Source organism: Stomoxys calcitrans, chromosome 2 (assembly GCF_963082655.1).
Source record: "Stomoxys calcitrans chromosome 2, idStoCalc2.1, whole genome shotgun sequence".
NCBI classification, from domain to species: domain Eukaryota; kingdom Metazoa; phylum Arthropoda; class Insecta; order Diptera; family Muscidae; genus Stomoxys; species Stomoxys calcitrans.
In genome coordinates, this window is record NC_081553.1 from 117950166 (window position 1) to 117974523 (window position 24358).

The 24358-nt window shown below is 39.9% G+C and overlaps 2 non-coding genes across 2 annotated transcripts; both read right to left on the minus strand.

Moving 5' to 3' along the window:
* Positions 1-17100: 17100 nt before the first annotated feature.
* On the minus strand, positions 17101-17173 carry Trnak-uuu (transfer RNA lysine (anticodon UUU)). Its single transcript has one exon. It is a non-coding gene; the product is annotated as a tRNA-Lys (tRNA).
* Positions 17174-19350: 2177 nt separating this feature from the next.
* On the minus strand, positions 19351-19423 carry Trnak-uuu (transfer RNA lysine (anticodon UUU)). Its single transcript has one exon. It is a non-coding gene; the product is annotated as a tRNA-Lys (tRNA).
* Positions 19424-24358: the final 4935 nt, after the last annotated feature.

Consider the following 24358-nt stretch of genomic DNA (forward strand, 5'->3'; position numbering starts at 1 on the left):
AAAGACTGATATCCACCAAAAGAAGGTTATGCTGTCTGTTTGGTGGGATTGGAAGGGTGTGGTATATTTTGAGCTGCTTCCAAGGAACCAAACGATTAATTCGGATGTTTACTGTCAACAATTGGACAAATTGAATACAGCCATCAAGGAGAAGCGACCAGAATTGGTCAATCGTAAAGGTGTCATATTCCACCAGGACAACGCTAGACCGCACACATCTTTGGTCACTCGCCAAAAACTGAGTGAGCTTGGCTGGGAACTTTTGATGCATCCACCATATAGCCCTGACCTTCCACCATCAGACTACCATTTATTTCGATCTTTGCAGAACTCCTTAAATGGTAAAACTTTCGGCAATGATGAGGCTATTAAATCGCACTTGGTTCAGTTTTTTGCAGATAAAGGCCAGAAGTTCTATGAGCGTGGAATACTCAATTTGCCAGGAAGAGTGCAAAAGGTTGATTAAAGTTCATTCTAAGTTTTATTAAAAATGCATTTACTTTCTTTTAAAAAATCCGCAATTACTTTTTGAGCAACCCAATATATTCTTGATCAGCGTAAAAATCTAAGGCGATCTAGCCATGTCCGTCCGTCTGTATGTTGAAATCACGCTACAGTCTTTAAAAATAGAGATATTGAGCTGAATGTTTGCATAGATTCTTTTTTTTCATAAGAAGGTTAAGTTCGAAGATATATCTTGATATAGCCCCCATATAGACCAATCCGCTGATTTAGGGTCTTAGGCCCATAAAAAACACGTTTATTATCCGATATTGCTGACATTTGGGACAGTGAGTTACGTAAGACCCTTCGAAATCCTTCTTCAATTTGGTCCACATCGGTTCAGATTTGGATATAGCTGCCATATAGACCTATCTCTCGATTTAAGGTTTTGGGCCCATAATTGGCGCATTTATTGTCCGATGGCGCCGAAATTTGAGACTGTGAGTTGAGTTAAACCATTCGACGTTCTTCATTGATTTGGCTCAGATCGGTTCAGATTTGTACATAGCTGCCATATACACCGATCTCTCGACTTAAGGGTTTGGGACCAAAAAAGGCGCATTTATTGTCCGATTTCGCCGAAATTTGGGACAGTGAGTTGTGTTAGGCTCTTCGACATTTTTCTGCAACTTGGCTTAAATCGCTCCAGATTTGGATATAGCTGCCATAGGCCGATATCTCGATTTAAAGTCTTGGCCCCATAAAAGGCATAAATTCGCCTTTCCAATTTTGTTAGGCTTTTCGACATGCGTGTCGTATATCAGATCGGTTTATTTTTGGATATAGCTACTAAAAAGACCAATATTTTTTATACACAATTGAACAATGTCTTGTACTTATTGGTATTTGGTCCTCATCGGAAAATATATCGATATAGCTGCTACGGAGCAAGAGGCATGAATTTTTCACCGGATTTTGACGAAAGGTGCTATACATATATACCCGAGGTGGTGGGTAACCAAAGATCCGCCCGGCCGAACTTAACGCCTTTTTACTTGTTTTACCTCAAAATCAAAACATTTTTTGATTCTCCCCGCCTTTTGTTACATCAGGTATATTTTCGTATATTTTACCCAGACGACAGTTGTGTTTGTCCTTTGGAAATATTACATAAGAAGAAAGGATGTCATAAACATGTATAGTTTTTTTCTTAAGATATATCACCTTGACTAAAACAGGTAACTGAGGAAAATTAGCGGCAAAATTGACGACATCTTTTAGAAAATAAAGAGAAATCGCAGTCAGCAAAAGAAACACAATAAACTATTCAGTTATGGCCTAGCCTATAGCCATACTCATAATGTATGTCCTTGCTTGGAAAAGTATCCTGTAATAACTGAAATAGCGGGAAATGGCATGGCTTGGTAACCATTTTTGTTATCCATTTAAGAAGAAGTATGAAAAAGAATTTGGTTTATTTTTCGAAATATTGAAAATCTCTAACATGGGCATGCAGACAAAAGGTTTTTATGTTTACCAGCGAATGGTTACTATTGCCACATCACGGACATCCATTCGAACCGATTTAATTCGAAATTGATTTAAGCAATTAACACATTTTTATTGTATGACAACTTCGAGGATAGTGTTCTCATGCGTGTGCTCAATATTTGGTAGATATTAAAAATTTTCATACTATCTCTCCTTTAGCCATTCATACAATCGAGTTGTTAATGATATTTGGTTGCCACTCCAATAAAGGGGCATACTCAGGTATAGGGTTCACCGTAATGGTGTGGTTACTTGTATTTCATTAAATTTATTTGTTGTCATTCATATTATTCCTAATTTTATTGCCGCTATTATAATCTTCATTTCATTTGTAGCACATCGAGAAATATCACTCATTAACAAAAACCAAAGTTATTTTATAAGGACGAAATAATGAAAATACCTTTTAAGACAAAAAGCAAAAATCGGATGTTACCCATTTTTGGAATCGCGATCAGCATAATACGGGATAACTATGAGCACCACACAGGCTAGAACTTTGAGCTCCGACTTGTGTGGTGTCCATCGTTATCACGGGAAGCTTAACCGTGGAAAGCTCCGTTTTTATGCGGAGTATCTGCAAATGCGGCCGCGGGCAGTCAGCGATTTTCGAGAGGAGAGTCTCAGTGAGGAGTCAGGTGGCACTGGCTCTTAATTGAATACTGAGTGCCAATGATACTCGCGATGACAAGGCGAGTTATTGGCGCCTTCTAATAACCAATGACCAACATCAACGTCTGTTCCCAGGTTAGGGTCGGCTGGAGGCGAGCGTTGAATGTTGGAGCAAGCGGCTCGCCACAACGAGGGATACATGTGCAATCCCACAAAACCCATGCGGTTGGGCCGCTGGGCCAGTAACCCGCCCCCCGAAAACTATGAGAACTCCGATGAGAAACAAAGAAATAGTGAAAACGGAACCCCCCCCCCACAATTGACGACCCATGCAAACGAAAAAAGAACCATGATTTGCGGATCTGCACCTGGAGTGCCACACTGGTTATAGAAAAGATGCCGTATACGCGATGGCGGATGTATTGGAGGAGTACAAGATAGATATTACCGCCTTACAGGAAGTGCGATGGACTGGAAATGGCGTCACAACAACTCCAAACGTTAACAAACTATACTATAGCTGCCATATCACGAGGCATGAATTTGGCAGTGGATTTGTGGTTAGTCGGAGACTGAAACACCTTGTCTCCAGCTTTACTCCGGTGGTTGAGAGGCTAGCCACAAACCGCATAAAAGCCAAATTCTTCGACATCAGCCTTATTTGTGCCCATGCCCCGACGGAAGACAAAGACGAGCAGACCAAGGATATTTTCTACGAGCGCCTAGAGAGAGAGAATATGACCGCTCCCCCGCCCATGATATTAAAATCGTTCTGGGAGATTTTAATGCGAAGATAGGGAAGGAAGACATTTTTTGGTCCAACAGTCGGAAATTTTTGCCTCCACGATATAACATCCAGTAATGGGTTGAGGGTGATAAATTTCACTGCGCAAAAAAAATGGTAGTAAGTAGCACCAGATTTCAAAATAAAAACAAGTAAAAGCGTGCTAAGTTCGGCCGGGCCGAATCCTATATACCCTCCACCATGGAGCGCATTTATCGAGTTCTTTTTCCGACATCTCTTCTTAGGCAAAAATTAATATAAGAAAAGATTTGCTCTGCTATTAGAGCGATATCAGGATATGATCCGGTTTGAACCACAATTAAATTATATGTTGGAGACTTGTGTAAAATTTCAGCCAATTCGAATAAGAATTGCGCCAATTGGGGGCTTAAGAATAAAATAGAGAGAACGATTTATATGGGAGATGTATCGAGCTAAAGACCGATTCAGACCATAATAAACACGTATGTTGATGGTCATGAGAGGATCCGTTGTACAAAATTTCGTTCCAATCGGGTAAGAATTGCGCTCTCTAGAGGCTCAAGAAGTCAAGACCTAAGATAGGTTTATATGGCAGCTATATCAAAACATGGACCGATATGGCCCATTTGCAATACCAACCGACCTACACTAATAAAAAGTATTTGTGCAAAATTTCAAGCGGCTTGCTTTACTCCTACGGAAGTTAGCGTGCTTTCGACAGACAGTCGGACGGACGGACACACGGACGAACATGGCAAGATCGACATAAAATGTCGCGACGATCAAGAATATATATACTTTGTGGGGTCTCAGACGAATATTTCGAGTAGTTACAAACAGAATGACGAAATTAGTATACCCCCATCCTATGGTGGAGGGAATAATATTCACATAGCCACATTTGTGTTACCCGATCAAAACACGAGGAACCAAATTGGTCACGATAGCTGGAAGACATTCAACCAGCGTTGAATCGATCCGTGAAGCGAATATAGATTCCGAACATTACCTTGTTGCAGCAAAGGTTCGCACCCGTTTGAACATGGCGAGGAAAGTACGATCTGACACTGCACGGAAGCTGGATATTAAAAAGCTACAAATACAACAAATGGCAGCGGCATGCTCCACTCGACTGACCCATTGGTTTGATGAAAGCACTCCTTGTTCCGATGATATAATGGCGCAGTGGCAAACCATTACCCACACCATGGAAAATGCCACGGAATCCGTACTTGGGTACCGGAAGTCTCCCCCCAAAGAAACTCATGGTACGACTACGAGTGCCGAGATGCTACTGAAGCCAAGAATGCGGCATATAGAACAACCCTGCAAACAATAGCAACGCGCCAGACGAAGGATACGTATCGGAAGAAAAGGAGAGAGGAGAAACGTCTATTCCGCAGAAAGAAAAAGGAAATGGAAAGACGTGAGTGTGAGCGAATTGAGACGTACAGGAGTCAAAATAAAGTCCAGAAATTCTACCAAAAAATTAGACATCAAACCAAAGGCTTCAGTGCAGGCACATCCTCCAAAGAAAAGAAGGAAATCTAGTAACTGACACAGATAACATGCTAAGGATATGGAAAGAACATTTTACTCAACTGCTAGTGTCCGACGATAGCGTCGAAGGGGATACCGCAGAACCAATACCTGATGATGGTATAGAATGTTTACCTCCTAGTCAGAATGAGATCCAAGTAGCAGTGACCCGACTGAAGAACAACAAGGCAGCAAGAACCGACCCGTTACCAGCTGAACTATTTAAGACCGGAGGCGATACGCTGATAAGGCGCTGTCTGCGCGGTCTGTCTAGAAGAATGCCTACCCAATGATTGGAACCTCAGCATACTATATCCCGTGCACAAGAAACTACATTCACACTGCGTCAACAACACTGCGTTCCAACACTTTGTTGAATGCAAAGGCGCTTTCGATACCCCTATACGTTCAAAGGTATATGAAGCCATGTCTGATTTTGGTATCCCTGCAAAATTATTAAAACTCTAAAGGATAACACTTGCTGATACCCGTTCCTCAGTAAGAATAGGAAAGAATCTCTCCGAACCATTAGTACCAAACGAGGTTTCAGGCAAGGATCTCTGTGTTCTCTTTAATATCTTGCTGCAAAAGATTATACGAGATGTAGATATGAATAGATATGGCACACTACTCACAAGAGAACACATGCTACTCGCCTATGCCGACTACATCGATATCATAGGTCGATAACCGCAAGTAGTAACTGCAGCCTTTAAAAGAATCGAAAGAGTATAAGTGAAAATGGGTCTGGCAGTAGATGGATGGTTTCAACTCCCAAAATGCCTTGTACAACCCATCAGATAAAGAAAATGGAGAAAATTGGGAACCACAACTTTGAGATAGTCAGCAACTTTATCTACCTCGGCACCGCCCTAACCGAAGCGAATGACACCAGTTTTGAAATGAAGCGAAGAATATATATGCAAACAGATGCTACTTTGGATTAAGTAAGCGGTTTAGAAACAAGGCCACCTCTCGACAGACGAAGGTTACACAACACAAGACACTGATACTACCCGTGTTGTTATATGGTTCTGAGGCATGGGTACTTGTGAAAGCAGGTGAGACAGTGCTTGGAGTATTTGCGAGAAAGATATTGGGTTGCCTAAAAAGTAATTGCGGATTTTTTAAAAGAAAGTAAATGCATTTTTAATAAAACTTAGAATGAACTTTAATCAAATATATAATTGCCATTTTGTTCGATAACCTTTTGCCATCTTCCTGGCAAATTTAGTATTCCACGCTCATAGAACTTCTGGCCTTTATTTGCAAAAAACTGAACATAGTGCGATTTTATAGCCTCATCATTGCCGAAAGTTTTACCATTTAAGGAGTTCTGCAAAGATCGAAATAAATGGTAGTCTGATGGTGCAAGGTCAGGGCTATATGGTGGATGCATCAAAAGTTCCCAGCCAAGCTCACTCAGTTTTTGGCGAGTGACCAACGATGTGTGCGGTCTAGCGTTGTCCTGGTGGAATATGACACCTTTACGATTGACCAATTCTGGTCGCTTCTCCTTGATGGCTGCATTCAATTTGTCCAATTGTTGACAGTAAAAATCCGAATTAATCGTTTGGTTCCTTGGAAGCAGCTCAAAATATACCACACCCTTCCAATCCCACCAAACAGACAGCATAACCTTCTTTTGGTGGATATCAGCCTTTGAAGTGGTTTGAGCTGGTTCACCATGCTTGGACCATGATCGTTTTCGACTAACGTTCTTATAAACAATCCATTTTTCATCTCCAGTTATGATTCGTTTTAAGGTGCATATCACAAGCGTTGATTCGGTTTGTTAAATGAATTTCTTTCAATACATGTGGTACCCATATTAAAATTGACGCCAAACAAACAAATGTAAACAAAATTTCGCGCACTTTTTTTTTAACATTGAGCTTAAAACTTGAATCGGAATGCACTCAATGATATGTGAGAAGTTTGCCCCTATTCCAAAGAGATATCGCACTACGGTATGCCGTTCGGACTCGACTATAAAAAGGAGGCCCCTTATCATTGATCTTAAAACTTGAATCGGACTGCACTCATTGATATGTGAGAAGTTTGCCCCTATTCCTTAGTGGAATGTTCATGGGCAAAATTTGCAATTTGCAATAGGTTAGGTTAAAGTGGCAGTCTGCCATCAGACTCACTTAGACGTTTTCGTCCATTGTGATACCACAGGAACAGAAGAAGGAAGATGCCTTCTAGTTCCTACAGTTGAACTATCCAAATCGCTTTAAAAAGCCCAATAACTTGTGAATGTTCACATCCGCTAAATCAGACACGTTCCCATAGAAATGAGAACCTAAAGTGAAACTCCTTCTAACTGCTAGTGCGGGACACATACACAGAAGGTGTTCTATAGTATCTTCTTCTTCGATGTCCTCACAGCTTCTGCAAAAGTCGTTGCTGGCAACCTTCAATCTGTTAGCATGTTTTCCGATTAGACAATGACCTGTCATGACGGACACAATGACTGAGATGTTTGTTCTAGCCAATGGCAGTAAAGTGGTCGCCCTCTTCATGTCCAGATGAGGCCACATAGTTTTGGAATGATTACAGCCCCCTCTTTGTGACCATCTATCTTTCGTTGTCCTTCGTGCCTGGTTCTGAAAACTTAACTTACCCACAGTTTCCAGTATCCCTGAAATGTGTTAAGTAAAGTAATAACATTTGATTGAATTATTAATTGTTGAGTTGAAAATCCATCCACAAATGCCGTCAAAAATCTCACTTTTTACATTCCGTCACTCCAAGACACTTTAGGCAAAAATCATTAACAAATCATATCACCCATATTATAATTAATGCTAATTGATTGCACTGATTTTCTAGATCAATTGTTGCTGCAATCGAATTAACAACTATTGAATATCTCCACCCAAACTAAACTACCAAATTTTCGGAACAAAAATCCCCATAAATATTTACTGGTAGCTGACGATACAATGTCCAATTCATTCGCCACATGGCTTAAAAATCGTGTTCAAATCGTTTGGCTAAAGACGAAATGATTTTATGAAATCTCTAAGTGCACATGGATGGATATACTACAAGTATTTGGATATCTGTTCGGCTACCTTCAAACTGTGTCAAAATATTTTTAAACCCACCACCGTAGAATAGGGGGTATATTCATTTAGTCATTCCGTTTGCAACACATAGAAATATCAATTTCCGACCCTACAAAGTATACGAAGTATATATGCTTCGGATCGTCGTAAAACTCTAAGACGATTTAACGATGTCCGTGTGCCTGTCCGTCTATCCGTCTGTCTGTCCGTCTGTTGTTAATACTCTACAGGGTTCAAAAATTGAGATATTGAGCTGAAATTTGGCACAGATACGTCTTTTTCATGCACGCTGGTTAAGTTCTTGAACGGGCCAAATCGGACCATATTGGGATATAGCTGCCATATAGACCGATTTTTCGATAAAGGGTCTAATGCCCATAAATGCTTTACTTGCCATCCGATTTTACTCAAATTTTAAACAGTGAGTAGTTTCAGGCCTCCCTATATCTGACCCATATATGGTTCTGATCTCACTATATTTAGATATAGCTGCCATATAGACCGATCTCCCGATAAAGGGTCTAAAGACCATAACAGCTTTATTTATTACCAGATTTCGCGGATATTTGAAACAGTGGGTTATTTTAAGCCTCCCGACATCTGACCCAAATATGGATTAGATCAGTCTATATTTAGATATATCTGTCATATAGATCGATCTGCCGATAAAGGGTCTGAAGCCGATAAAAGCTTTAATTATTGGGTTGCCCAAAAAGTAATTGCGGATTTTTTAAAAGAAAGTAAATGCATTTTTAATAAAGCTTAGAATGAACTTTAATCAAATATACTTTTTTGCACTTTTTTTCTAAATCAAGCTAAAAGTAACAGCTGATAACTGACAGAAGAAAGAATTCAATTACAGAGTCACAAGCTGTGAAAAAATTTGTCAACGCCGACTATATGAAAAATCCGCAATTACTTTTTGGACAACCCAATATTACCCGATTTCGATGAAATTTAAAACGGTGGGATATTTTAATTCTCCAGACATCTTACCTAAGTATAAATTAGATCGGACTATATAGATATAGCTGCCATATAGATAAAATATCCCATAAAAATTTTATTTTTTATCCAATTTCACTGAAGTAGTTTTAGGTCACCCGCACCCTAACCAAATATGGAAAAAATAGGACTGTATTTAAATATAGCTGTCATGACCGATATTCTGGTTAAGGGTCTGAAGTTTAGTTACCCGATTTTGTTGAAATTTGAAATACAAAAATCAAGAGTGACTTATATTTATTAGACCACTCAATGTCTGTGCCGAATTTGAGTGCATAAGTTATCCAATTTTCACCGGATTGTGACGAAAGGGGGTTAACATATACGTTCGAGGTGGTGGGTATCCAAAGTTCGGCCCGGCCAAACTTAATGCCTCCACCATAGGATGGGGGTATACTAATTTCGTTATTCTGTTTGTAACACCTCGAAATATGCGTCTAAGACCCCATAAAGTACATATATTCTTGATCGTCATGTCATTTTAAGTCGATCTAGTCGTCCGTCCGTCTATCTGTCGAAAGCACGCAAACTTTCGAAGGAGTAAAGCTAGCCGCTTAAAAATTTGCATAAATACCTTTTATTAGTGTAGGTCGGTTGGTATTGTAAATGGGCCAAATCGGTCCATGTTTTGATATAGCTGCCATATAAACCGGTCTTGGGTCTTGATTTCTTATCCGATTTTATTGAAATTTTGCACGTAATGTTTTGGTATCACTTCCAACACCTAGTCTAAGTATGGTTTAAATCGGTCCATGTTTTGATATAGCTGCCATATAAACCGATCTGGGATCTTGACTTCTTGAACCTCTAGATGGCGCTATTCTCATCCGATTTGGCTGGAATTTTGTACAACGGCTTCTCTCATGACCTTCAACATACGTGTCTAATATACTCTGAATCGATCAATAGCTTGATACAGCTTCCATATAAACCTATCTCCCGAATTTGCTTCTTGAGCCCCTAAAAGGCGCAATTCTTATCCGAATGAAGTGAAATATTACACAATGACTTCTACAATGTTCAGCATTCATTTATGATCCGAATCGGACTATAACTTGATATAGCTCCAACAGCATAACAGTTCTTATTCAATATTCTATGTTTGTCTAAAAAGAGATACCGCGAATAGAACTCGACGAATGCGATCAATGGTGGAGGGTATATAAGATTCGGCCCGGCCGAATCTTAGCACGCTCTTACTTGTTACTTATTTAGTATCTCCCAGAGATGATCTTTTGTAGTTGTAGATTTTATTTCTTTACAGTTTTTTCATGAAAATAAATTTACGTTTCCCTAAAAAGAAACGTAAACACTTTTACACTGCGCCAGTATGTCGTGTTTAAATACGATTTGCTGTATTTATTTCTATTGTACTTCTTTGTGAATTGAGGTGTTAATTTCATGAGGGTTCAATTAGACAACCAATATTTTTCCTATAACGTCAGCTTTTAGTTTCGTTGCCGTGTCGAATGGGAACATTGAAGTTCCCATTCGACACGGGTTCCCTTGATTTTTTTTTTTTTTTTTTTTTTTGATTTGGTAGATATCATTTCCAATGTTTGATTTTCATAATGGAGTCAAATAGACAATGCAAAAAAAAAAGTTATTGACTAAACTACATTTTAAAACAATTGAGGATACACTAAAATCAGGCACGCACCTTTTGTATCCTAAACCACTGGCTAAATAGTCGAATTTAAAGATTGGTTAATTTTCAAGTTAAGAATGTCAACCGAAATCCGTACATTAGTGAGAGGAAATCGCTGTTCAAAATTTTAAGAAGATCTGTTGAAAAAGGCGCTTGCAAAGGCCCTACAATTGAAAAACGGAACATACATACATTTGTACGGAGGCTTCTGTATATATTTCTGTTCTATTGGGTTGCCCAAAAAGTAATTGCGGATTTTTTAAAAGAAAGTAAATGCACTTTTAATAAATCTTAGAATGAACTTTAATCAAATATACGTTTTTTACACTTTTTTTCTAAAGCAAACTAAAAGTAACAGCTGATAACTGAGAGAAGAAAGAATGCAATTACAGAGTCACAAGCTGTGAAAAAATTTGTCAACGCCGACTATATGAAAAATCCGCAATTACTTTTTGGGCAACCCAAGTGTTAGCAGGTGCAATCTGACATTTCCATAGGAAAAGATTGATATTTTCTGGCATAATCATACTCGTTTTGACGTTTGACCATCATTTATGCTATTTACAGTGACTTGCAGAATTAATCTGACAAAAAATTGTAAATACCTTGTGAATATTTTTGTGCGATCATTTTTCACAACTTTTGGCGTGGATTATCGCAACAAAAGTCCATTGATGAACTCAAATCTTTATATGGCGATGAAACACCATTCTATAGCCCTGTGAAAAACTGGTATAATGAATTCAATCCTGGCCGACGCTCGCTCAAAGTGAAATTCCGTTAAGGTCGTCCAGGAAAAGCTGTTGTCCAGAGAACATTGATGCCGTGTGTGAACTTACAATGCAAGATCGTGATAATGCATACCGAGAGATAGAGGCATCCTTGGACAATTCTTCCACCAGCATACAATCGATATTTCATGAACATCTTGTCGTAAAAAAGGTTTGTTCTGGATCCAACACAATTTGACAATCGCTCAAAAAAATTAGAAATAACAAGTAAAAGCGTGCTAAGTTCGGCCGGGCCGAATCTTATATACCCTCCACCATGGATCGCATTTGTCGAGTTCTTTTCCCGGCATCTCTTCTTAGGCAAAAAAAGGATATAAGAAAAGATTTGCTCTGCTATTAGAGCGATATCAAGATATGGTCCGGTTTGGACCACAATTAAATTATATGTTGAAGACCTGTGTAAAATGTCAGCCAATTCGAATAAGAATTGCACCCTTTGTGGGCTCAAGAAGTAAAATAGAGAGATCGATTTATATGGGAGCTGTATCGGGCTATAGACCGATTCAGACCATAATAAACACGTATGTTAATGGTCATGAGAGAATCCGTCGTACAAAATTTCAGACAAATCGGATAATAATTGCGACCTCTAGAGGCTCAAGAAGTCAAGATCCCAGATCGGTTTATATGGCAGCTATATCAGGTTATGAACCGACTTGTACTTTATTTGACATAGTTGTTGAAAGTAACAATAAAAAACGTCTTGCGAAATTTCAGCCAAATCGGATAGGAATTGCGCCCTTCTAGAGGAGTCAAGAAGTCAAATACCCAGATCTGTTTATATGACAGCTATATCAGGTTATGAACCGATTTGAACCATATTTGGCACAGTTGTTGGATATCATAACAAAATACTACGTGCCAAAATGCATTCAAATTGGATAGGAATTGCGCCCTCTAGAAGCTCAAGAAGTCAAATACCCAGATCTGTTTATATGACAGCTATATCAGGTTATGAACCGATTTGAACCATATTTGGCACAGTTGTTGGATATCATAACAAAATGCTACGTGCCAAAATTCATTCAAATTGGATAAGAATTGCGCCCTCTAGAGGCTCAAGAAGTCAAGACCCAAGATCGGTTTATATGACAGCTATATAAGGTTATGGACCGATTTGAACCATACTTGGCACAGTTGTTGGATATCGTAACAAAACACGTCGTGCAAAATTTCATTCCAATCTGATAAAAATTGCGCACTCTAGAGGCTCAAGAAGTCAAGACCCCAGATCGGTTTATATGGCAGCAATATCAGGTTATGGACCGATTTTAACCATACTTGGTTAAAAAAAAAGTTGTTGGAGATAATAACGAAACACGTCGTGCAAAATTTCATTTCAATCGGATAAGAATTGCGCACTCTAGAGGCTCAAGAAGTCAAGACCCAAGATCGGTTTATATGGCAGCTATATCAAAACATGGACCGATATGGCCCATTTACAATACCAACCGACCTACACTAATAAGAAGTATTTGTGCAAAATTCAAGCGGCTAGCATTACTCCTTCGGAAGTTAGCGTGCTTTCGACAGACAGACGGAGGGACGGACGGACGGACATGGCTAGATCGACATAAAATTTCACGACGATCAAGAATATATATACTTTATGGGGTCTCAGACGAATATTGCGAGTAGTTACAATCAGAATGACGAAATTAGTATACCCCCATCTTATGGTGGAGGGTATAAAAAACATATAATATGCCCATATAATACCCTACACCACCGACTATACGTAATATTTTTAATAGATAGCACTTATATCCAAATTAAGTCAGACTTTAATTTTGCATACCTATTGAAATATCACATAGAACCTTATACGATTTTCTTACGATAGTACCAAAATTGTGGCTTCTGCAGCCTTAAAAGTCGAAACGCACTAAAGATATATATGGGAGTTTCATCTAAATCGATTTTTATGAAATTTTGCACACGTATTGGAATGTCAATTAAACCATCACATGAAAAATGTTGTAGAGATCGAACCAAAATTGTGGCTTCTACAGGCTTAAAAGGCCATATCTGATTAAAAATATATTTGGGAGCTATATCTAAATCTGGACAGATTTTTATGAAACCTTGCACACATATGAGGACGTTGAATAAAACGACCCATGCCAAATTTTGTAAAGATCGGACCAAAATTGTGGCTTCTACAGCCTTAAAAGGCCATATCGGATGAAAAATATATATGGGAGCTATATCTAAAACTGGACCGATTTTTATGGAACTTTGCACACGTATGAGGACGTTGAATAAAAAGTTCCATGCCAAATTTATAAAGACCAGGCCAAAATTGTGACTGCTACAGCCTTAAAAGACCATATCGGATGAAAGATATATATGGGAGCTATATGTAAATCTGATCCAATTATGATGAAATTTTGCACACTTATTGTGACGTTACAAAAAGCACTTTGTGCCGAATTTTGTAAAGATCGGACTGAAATTGTGCCTTCTAAAGGCTTAATAGGTCAAATCGGACGAATGTGATATATGGGAGCACACATATTGGGACATCACAAAAAGCACTTCGTGCCAAATTTGGTAGAGATCGCACAAAAATTGTGGCTCCTACAGCTTTAAAAGGGCATATCGGATGAATGATGTATATGGGAGCTATATCTAAATCTGAACCGATAACGTTCGTCCTTGAACCAAAAACTTGAACACTTATGCAAAATTTTGTGAAAATCGGACAACAAATGCGACATCTATCTTGATTACAAGAATACATGAACATACAGACAGGCGGACAGTGATTCTAAGCCGATCCGTATACTTATCGATGGGTCTAGCTCCTCTCCTTCTTAGCGTTCCAAACAAATGCACAAATCTATAATACCCTGTACCACAGTGGTGGTGTAGGGTATAAAAATAAGTAAAAGCGTGCTAAGTTCGACCGGGCCGAATGTTATATTCCCTCCACCATGGATAGCATTTGTCGAGTTCTTTGCGCGGTATCTCTTTTGCCTAAGAAGAGAATAATAATGAGTTATAGTCCGATTCGGACCACAAATGATTTTAAGCTCAAAAATCAAAATCGGGAGATCGGTTGAAAGTTATGGGAGAAGCCGTTGTAAAAAATATCTGCCAAATCGGAGGAGAATTGCGCCCTCCAGGGGCTAAAGAGGTCAAGATCCCAGATCGGTTTATATGGCAGATATATCGGGTTATGTACCGATTTTGTTGATAGTCATAACAAAACACATCATGCAAAATTTTAGCTAAATCGGATGAGAATTGCGCCCTCTATAGGCTAAAGAAGTCAAGATCCCAGATCGGTTTATATGGCAGCTATACCAAGTTATGAACCGATTTGAATCGCACTTAGCACAGTTGGATTGACTAGATTGACTTGTAATGACATGACGATTAAGAATAAATATACTTTATGGTGTCTTAGACGCACATTTCGAGGTGTTACAAACGGAATGGCGAAATGGGTACACCCCCATCCTATGGTTGAGGGTATAACAAAACAACAATCAACCGTACTGGGTCTTCGTGGACGAGCCAAATCCAGCGAAAGTTCGTGGAAAAAGCACTTCTAAGCAAATGGTTGCCTGTCTCTTCGGCATAACTGGTCATGTGGCGACTGTTACGCTGGAGCAATGTAGGAGGTCATTTCTGAGTGGTAAATTTCAAATTTATTGCCTGAAGTCTCCAGATAAATTCCAAAAACGAACAAGTGAAGACGAATCATTGTTCACCATGACAGAGAGAGATCTCACACATTGGCTCAAACCAGCGCCTTTTTGACTGGCCAAAATGTCGAATTGATGGATCGTCTGCCATACAGGCCTGACTTGGCAACCAATAATTTCTTTTTGTTCTCCCACAATAAAAAAACGCTTGATCAATGATTTTCGTCGCCGAAAAATGCTGTTGAAGCGTACAATAACTGTGTTCTGGAGTTGACTCAATCGGAGTGGGAAAACTGTTTCGACAATCAATTTGAGGGCATGCAAAAATGTATAAATCATGCTAGAGAATACTTTGAAAAACAATAAAACCATTCTTAATGATAAGAATTTGCATTTTCATTATTAGGCCAGAAATATATATAGCAGCCTAAGTATGACAGCTACTCGTATATCTGAACAGATTCTTCAGTGAAAATCGGTCGAAGTCAGACGGGGAGCACAGGAAACTCTCCACGAAAATATTCTTTCAAAGACAAAATTTCAATGAATTTTTTCTATACGTCTTAATACCCAGTTCCGCCAGTCTCTCACCCCCACACTACCAATTACTCAGCTGTTTTGAGGAAGACAAATTTTATATGAAACATTGCAATTATACGAGGGTTGCCTTTTATATTTCGGGATTTGAGAACAAAAACTTATATTAATCATCGAAAATAGCTTTATTGTTTTTCAAAATATTCCCCATTAAGAATTATACACTTTTGCATCTTTTTAGGGTGGGGACACTTTGCCCTGTAACTTCTATTACAAGGGATGTCGCAGTTCTAATCGGTATAGTACTTGTTATCAAAAAGCAGCTCAGGTAATGTGTAATGCACATTGCCTAGAACATCGGGCATTGTATCAAGGACAACACAGTGTCCATAGCCTCCACATGGACACTGTAAGGGGAAAGCTACCTTAAACTCACAGTTGTGGTCGCAGAAACTTATCTAGCCACAATGTCCAGAGGCATTAGGTGTTGCATTAAAGACAGATTTCGGCCTAGACCACTTTCTGTAGCCCACTTCGCTGTCGTAAGCAGAGCGTCCTGATGTATATCTCTAAGAGTACTTGGAAACTGCAGCGTGGCCGGGATAACTATGACTCTATTAAAAGGCTTTGGTAGTGGAGTACAAATGTTGTCCTCAAATTTAAATGGACCCAGGAAGGACCTAAGGATTTTTAAAAATTTTGTATCCTAGATGGTTGCTTTGAGATATGATTTTGAAAGTAGACAACAAATATATTGTACTAAACAAATCAGTTAATGTGGATCTTAAAAGGACCCATAGCTTTGACTGTCTGTTCATATCACAATATATTTCCAAAGAGCCGTTTCAGGGTGTAGCCGTTCATTGCAGGTGAACGAATTTAAAAAGACTTAAACCCGTGTCTTATTTAATGAATATTTCCAATTTACCATTATTGTCTAAAGGTACGTTAAGATTAAGTAGATATTTGTTCCATTTTGTTTATTTATTTATTTTTTTGCCATTCACGTTAGATACATTTATTGACACATTTTGTACAAAAACAAATCAAATAGCGTTAACGATTAGATCAAAAAAGTCTTTATATTTGCCCTACATCCGTTTACATGAAAACGTCTTTACCTTTACTAGTTATTCTCAATAAAAACTTAATTTTGTTTCAGTGTTATTGAAATGAAATGTGTTAAAGGCTTTTATTAATAAGGCAATTTTTAAAGGTACTTTAGTACTATTTTTCCGATTTGAGTGAACATTAAATCGTAAAAATCCCAATAAAATCGTAGAAATGGCAATAAAATCTTCTACCTTTAAACATTTCAGAAACCACTGTGGCTAGATAATACATAAAAATTCTTTGAAATGGTTTTGTTTTTAGAAAGTTTCTTCTTACCAAATAACAAGGAATTTCTAAAAAGGTCAAATGTCAACCCCTTATCAAATAAATTTTATAGTAATGAAAGCAAAATATATAAAAAAGCATTCGCCCGAGCAGGGACTTGAACCCTGGACCCTTGGATTAAAAGTCCAATGCTCTACCGACTGAGCTACCCGGGCACACATTTCCACGTGGACCAAATGTTCATAAGTACACAGACTGAAGAACATACTCACACAAACATTTAATTTCATTTCAAGAGAGCACCAAGTGGACACTAGCAGTACTAATAGCTTTATGTTACCAAAGACATAAACCGCTAAAAGTTATTGGTAAATTCCGCAAGGGGGAGACTGCTGAAAACATAAGATGACATGCAATATATCGTCCATTGAAGCACACGGTAACAACAAAAATCAATAGCACGGACTAAAATAGAGAGGAACCGAAGTTTTGATATCTGACAGTGAAAAAGAAATATTTATAAGTGTCAATAGGACCTACATACTCAGACCTGTACCGGAATTCTGTAACTTATAACAAACATCGTTTAGTTAAATATGTCGACAAAAAATCGTTTGCACTTACTTATTATTTATGTTATGTTATTCTCTAATTCCTCGTTAACAGAAATCATTGTCTATTGTTACACTCCGGCAACTCTACCTAAAAAACCGAAAAACGCAAAGAGGAATTGACAAAATAATTAGTAATTCCTTTCGTAGCCATCACAAATATAAATAAAATGTACACAAGTATTTAGGAAGAGTGCTATCACTACAAATTTATTCGTATTAAACTTTTACGCTTATTAATTGATTGTACCCACATATATCCGAAATGTTTAAAGAAAAAACCAAAGAAAAAACTCTAAAGCCATCGTGAATATTTATCTTTATTTATTTCCTTAAAGTAAACACCAAATAATTGTCCGTCGTTTAGTTAACGAATTTCTGTTCGCTTACGAAAATAGCTGATTAACCTGTATCATTAAAAGTGGCTACTGAATACCAAATTCGTTAACTTTTCTGTTTTCGCGTTTTAATTAAACGATTTTCGTTAAAACACTTTTCTGAATGTTCCATTACTGTTCCGAAAACCGTAATCGCAAGAATTTTGAGAATTGAACCTAACTAATGTTTCGGTAATCGAAAATCGCAAACATTTTCAAATCGGTTAGACTTACCTCTGCGAATTGAGAATAAATGCACTGATTTCATTATAAATATAAAATATTCTATAGAATTACATTACATCTTAATAGTCCACTATTATCCATTTCTTAAATAGAATTTTGATTTATTTAACAACACTCCAAATTCACCGCTGTCACTCTTGGTATATTTTGCAAATTCACAGGAAAATAAACAGCTGATAACATTTTCTTACAAAAAAGTCAGTAAAATTTAAAAATATAAAGGACTATTAAATTAAGAACATATTCTAGCTTTTTTTCTATTCACACAAATGCTTCTGGTCCTTTACAAGTCTTTTTTATACCCACCACTGCAGGATGGGGTATATTCATTTTGTCATTCCCTTTGCAACACATCGAAATATCCATTTCCGACCCTATAAAGTATATATATTCTTGATTAACTAACAAATCTAAGACGATCTAACCATGTCCCACCATGGGCCTAACGTAACTCACTGTCCCAAATTTCGACGAAATTAGACAATAAATACGCCTTTTATGGGCCCAAGACCTTAAATCGAGAGATCCGTCTATATGGCACCTATATCTTAATGTGAACAGATCTGTGCCATATTCTAGGAAGATGTCGAGGGGTCCTAACACAACTCACTGTCCCAAATTTTGGCGACGTCAGACAATAAATGCGCCTTTTATGAGGACCGATCTGAGCCAAATTGAAGAAATATTTCAAAGAGCCCAACACAATTCACTGTCCCAAATTTCGGCGACATCGGACAAGAAATGCGACTTTTATGGGTCCAAAACCTTATATCGAGAGATCCGTATATATGGCAGCTATATTAAAATATGGAGAATGATATCGAAGGCCCTGACACAACTCACTGTCTCAAATTTCAGCAAAATCAGATAATAAATGAGATTTTTATGGGCCCAAAAACCTAGATCGGCTAATCGGCCTATATGGCAGCTATATCTAAATCTGGACCGATTTGGGCCAAACTGAAGAAGGATGTCGAAGGGCCTAACACATTTCACCGTCCCGAATTTCAGCAAAATCGGATAATAAATGTGGCTTTTATGGGCCTAAGACCATAAATCGGCGGATCGGTCTATATGGGGGCTATATCAATATAGTCTAATCTAGCCCATCTTCGAACTTAACCTGCTAATGTGTGGGTATAAAAAAAATTTTTAATTCGCCCGAGCAGGGACTTGAACCCTGGACCCTTGGATTAAAAGTCCAATGCTCTACCGACTGAGCTACCCGGGCATCTATAAGAAATGTGGCAATTTTTAGTTTTGTTATTCATTTCAAAACAACCCTTGAGGAAATCTAAAAATATTCAAACCCCATTAAAATATTAATTCCAGTAAAGAACGTCTTTTATTTGACAACTCAAATGATACCAGTGTATAAGTACACTTATGCCTGACTGAATCTAAAAATAGAGTTGCTTAACAGTGGTCACAGCAACAACTAGTCAAGACATTCACTATGGTTTCCCTTGTGTGCAGCAATACTGTGGTGGGAACAAGAAACAGAGATGAAGAGCAGTCAGCCTTAAAACGGTAACGAAATCTAAAGCAATGTGTGTGAAAATTTTTTACTTTCATTTAACCACAATAAAAAATTTACAATTTGAAGTAAAGCAGGTTAATTGTGTAAATTTTAATATTTAATGTCGATAGGATGTTTTATCACAATTAACATATCCTGTTATCAGAATTGACACTCAGTCATCTTGATACAGTCGAGCAATAGGGGTAGGGTAGGCAGCCCCATAATTATTAAATACAAAATAGTCCACTGGACGAAAGGGAAAATCCAACTTGAATATGAAGCTACAATTACAATAATGGAAAATAAACAGCAGAACTACATATCAATGTCTACATTTCTATTATGTTCGATTGCAGTATCGTTTATCGATTGTTGGGGTGCGGAGATCGTGCTATAAAAGAAAGTCGACGGGTTCTATATCTGCATATTACTTCATAGTAAGGCGGGGTTATTTTAGAATAGAAGAGTCACAACATGCATACCTCAAGGAGAGGTTGATGGAGACGGCCCTACATGAAGTGCTACGAGAGGTCTCCAACAGAAGGAGTAAACGATGGGGGATTTCCTCCATATTGAGGAGGCATTTAATAACGTGGACATAGTGTGACGACGAACGTTCACACCATTGAAATATTTGTTTAAGTTTGTTTTAAAGAATTATCGATAAACTCTGCCATCTTAACAATTGTGTCTATCCATTGTTAGGTACCGTTAGGCAACGACGACGGCGCATCTCTATCATGGGTCGATATGTTGTTGTTGTCACGACAGCCAGCAACTGTTTGCGTGACGCCCATACGGGGTACACGCAAGCAAATGGGCACAGTCAGTGCGTAGCAACAAACCAGTGAACATCGCACAGCGTTTTTCACCTTGTCCTTACGTGAGTACTTATTAAGGTCTGGCGTTGTAGCATTCAACCCAAGTGCCCACCGATTGACCCCACATTCCCTTGGTTTCCGCTCCATGAATTCACAATCGCTGAGTCGTTGAACCCCGCTCCCTTTACGAGTCCTACTAGAGTACTTATCAAGGTCTCTATTCCCGATATCCACGAGAGTTTCACCGTGACTCAGGACATCCCAGGAAGAACGCCAACCTAGTTGTCTCGGAAGCCTGGATCAACGCCCTACAGATTTGTTCTATATTTCCTCCTAAAAATAAGTAGCGTTAAGACATCTCATACCAATACAGATTAGGTTTACAATAAAACCTAACTTCTCTCGTCTTTCTCTTTCTGTCTCACAATTAATAAATTTCTGTGGCGAATCTTCGGTCCTTACCCCAGAGCTAAGGGAAACCTGTCATTACAGTGGCGCCCGAGCAGGGGCAGAAAGAGTTAGAGAGCGTGTGAGGTGACTAAGCGTGAAGTAAAAAGCAATATGTCGTTAGATCTGCGGGTGTCCTGGGCGTACAGCTTCCGTAAAGACGACCTGACCCAGTACCTTGAGGAGTTCGGCTTTGAATTCGGGGGCACCGGTGAGGAGCAAAGTAACGTATTGCGATGTGGCTTGCACAGTATCATACCCCGAGGAGTCTCTAAAGGCTACTGAAGATCCATGCCATGCACGAGAAGGAGACGAAAGTGCCAACGCCCAGAAAATCAGGGGCGAACACAGGAGACGGTGAGGCTGTGACATCCAAAATGTCGTGTCCGCGCAACGAGAGAGAAGAAGTCAGATGTTTGGAAGTGCCCGGGAAAGGAAGGAAAGCAAACATTGACCTTCGTAACATCCAGAGCAGGTCCGAAAATGGGGAGTGAGTTACGCAGGTGAAAGTAAGCCAATGGAATTCATCGAAGGGTTAGAAGAGCGAGCCGAAATGTACGGCATCAACACTAAGGACCTGGCCACGGTTATGCCGGAAGTACTCCATAGGAAATCGCTGATGTGGTTTCGTAACATGTGGTTACGTTGGTCCACATGAAAGACATTTTGGCAAGATTTTCTCAAATTCTTCCTCCCTCCTCGATTTTTAGAGAACCTAGAGGACGATATTCGGCAAAGGAGACAGAGGCCGCGGGGGTTGTTCAAAGATTACATGCTAGCAGTGCAGAATCTCATGTGCCATATCAGTTACTCCGACAAACAAAAGGTGGAAAGAATCTTCAAAAATGCACTTAGCCGATCTCCTAGAGATGGCCGAGGACTTGAAGGGGATACCAGCCGCGCCCAATGTGGCTGGAGAACACCACCGACGAATAGAATCCCGAGATGTCGCAACCCATAGAAACTATTCTGTTGGGAATGTAGTCAAGAGGATATAAGAATCTTCCAATGCTGCCAAACACGGTCGGAAAACCACCAGTGGGTCTCCGTGAAATCAGGGAGTCCTTTGCGAAGTCAGTCGACCTCGGTGCTTTGAAATCCATAGCCATTGGGCTAGCAGACGGCTCAAAACGACATGCCTTGGCCACGGATTTAGTATTTGGCCAGTGTCTCCATGTAATGGAGTTCCTAGTAATTCCAGATGCCAGTGAGGACATCATTCTCGGAGTTGACTTCCTTCAACGCTGCAATACAACTTTCACGTGCGCAGGACTGAGGTGCGACCTACCTCAGATAAAGCAGGGAAGGGCCAATACATTTTTGAATAAAGAGTTGCGACAGTTCAAAATTTACACGGGCCCTCTACGGTTGCTACCCACCGTATTGTAATAAACGACGTTCGACCATTCAAAAGTAAACGAGTTACTTGCGAAGGGATCCATTGAGCCATCAGGAAGTGCGATCACTCTGGCCCGAAAGAAAAATGGCACCTGGAGGCTCTGCATGGACTTTCGCCACCTGAATAGCAAGTCTGATCCCGATGCCTATCCGTTACCCCGCATCGCGTCCTTTCTAGACCGTCTCCGAGAAGCGAAGTTTGTTGGTAGCCTTGACCTAAGGATGTTCGCAAATTCCATTGGAGGAGTCTACCCGGATATACACGGAATTTTCAGTGCCCGGACGAGTATTGTATCAATGTTTTGTCATGCCATTTGGTTTACACTCGGCTCCATTTACTTTCTAACCTACGCCTTCGCCTACCTCGACAACATCATCATCGTTGAATGAGCATTTAGCCACCTTGGTGGCTATTTGAATTTTATGAGTTTTTCAAGAGAGAGACCAAGTACCTCGGCCACATAGTCAGCGCGCAGGGTATTCATACGGATCCTGCCAAATCAAAGTGACGTCTCGTGGTATCACAGATTCATCCCTGACTTCGCAACCGTGGCTTCCCCTCTCACCTCCCTCCTGAAGATGAGATTGACGCCTGCCCTGACTTCTCGATATCCTTCACACTGCAGACCGACGCTAGCGACTACGGATTGGGGGTTGTACTCACCCAGGTCTTAGGAAGAGTGGAAAGGGTCATTGCCTAAGCAAGCAGAGTCCTCAACGGTGCGGAAAAAAATTACTCCGCCACAGAGAAGGATAGTTTGGCCATCGTTTGGGGCATTCGAAGATGCGGCCTTATATCGAGGGCTACAAATTCAATGTAATCACCGGTCACCTGTCCTGAAGTGGCTGAATTCAATCGAGAACCCTACCGGCCGGCTATCGCGTTGGGCTCTGGAGCTCTAACAGTTTACGTTCTCATTCAAATATAGAAAAAGACGGAGTAATGCGGTTGCGGATGCTCTGTCCCGACAGCCCCTAGAATATCTCCAAAGAATCACTACAGAGTCAGAAGAATGTCCCTGGATCCAAAAGAGGGTGGAGGAGCAACATTTTAGGCATATCGCCGGTAACACATACGATGAAGACTGTACTCCGTGGAAGCTGTGTGTTCCCTCATCGCAGCGAGAGATAGTGTTGCTCGAGAACTCTAGTCAGGCAGCCGCGGGTCACAAGGGGATACGCAAAACTATCAACCGCGTAGGCAACAGATACTACTGGCAGGGAATGGTGAGGGACATAACCAAATTCGAAAGCTGTTGCGAATCCTGTCAGCGATACAAGCCACAACAAGTTGCGCTGGCGAGGGAGACGCTGGTCTCTGTCCCAGAAGAAGCGTGGGCGACGGTGTGCACTGACTTTGTGCACAGCTACCTCAGAGTCTACAGGATTTAGTCCTGCGTAACTGGTCCAATGTCGCGAGCCTAGACTCCCCAAATCTCTGTACGATGAGTCTGTACCTGGTACAGGTACCACAATCAAGACACCTCAGGAGAATGAATCGGAGTTAAAGAAGGTATTCAAGATGGTACGGAATCAACTAAGCTTGGCATCAACTAAGGCCGGCATTAGAATCTACGGCGTCGTCCGTGGAAGCCTATGATTGGGGAGAAGGTGTTGGTCAAACAACACCCTCAATCAAAAGCGGTCGAAGAATTCGCCGCCAAATTAGCACCGAGATACGATGGGCCGTTCAAGGTGGTCGAATTTATATCCCCGGTTATAGTCAGACTTCGGGGACTAGACAAAGTTTGTAGTCCCGGCAGCGACTGGTCGTACCTAAAAGGAATGCTGGATATGTTCGACAGAAGTTTGGCTGGTGAGTCAGCCGATGAGAACACGTCAGTAACGGGAAAACAACGGGAGCTGGCCAGTGAAGGGGTCGTTGCGGAAAAGTCCACAACAGCAGTGGAGTTCGACTGCTAGGCGGAGTTGTCGTTCGAGACATGCGAGGAGATGCAATCTCACACTGAGGGCAGCG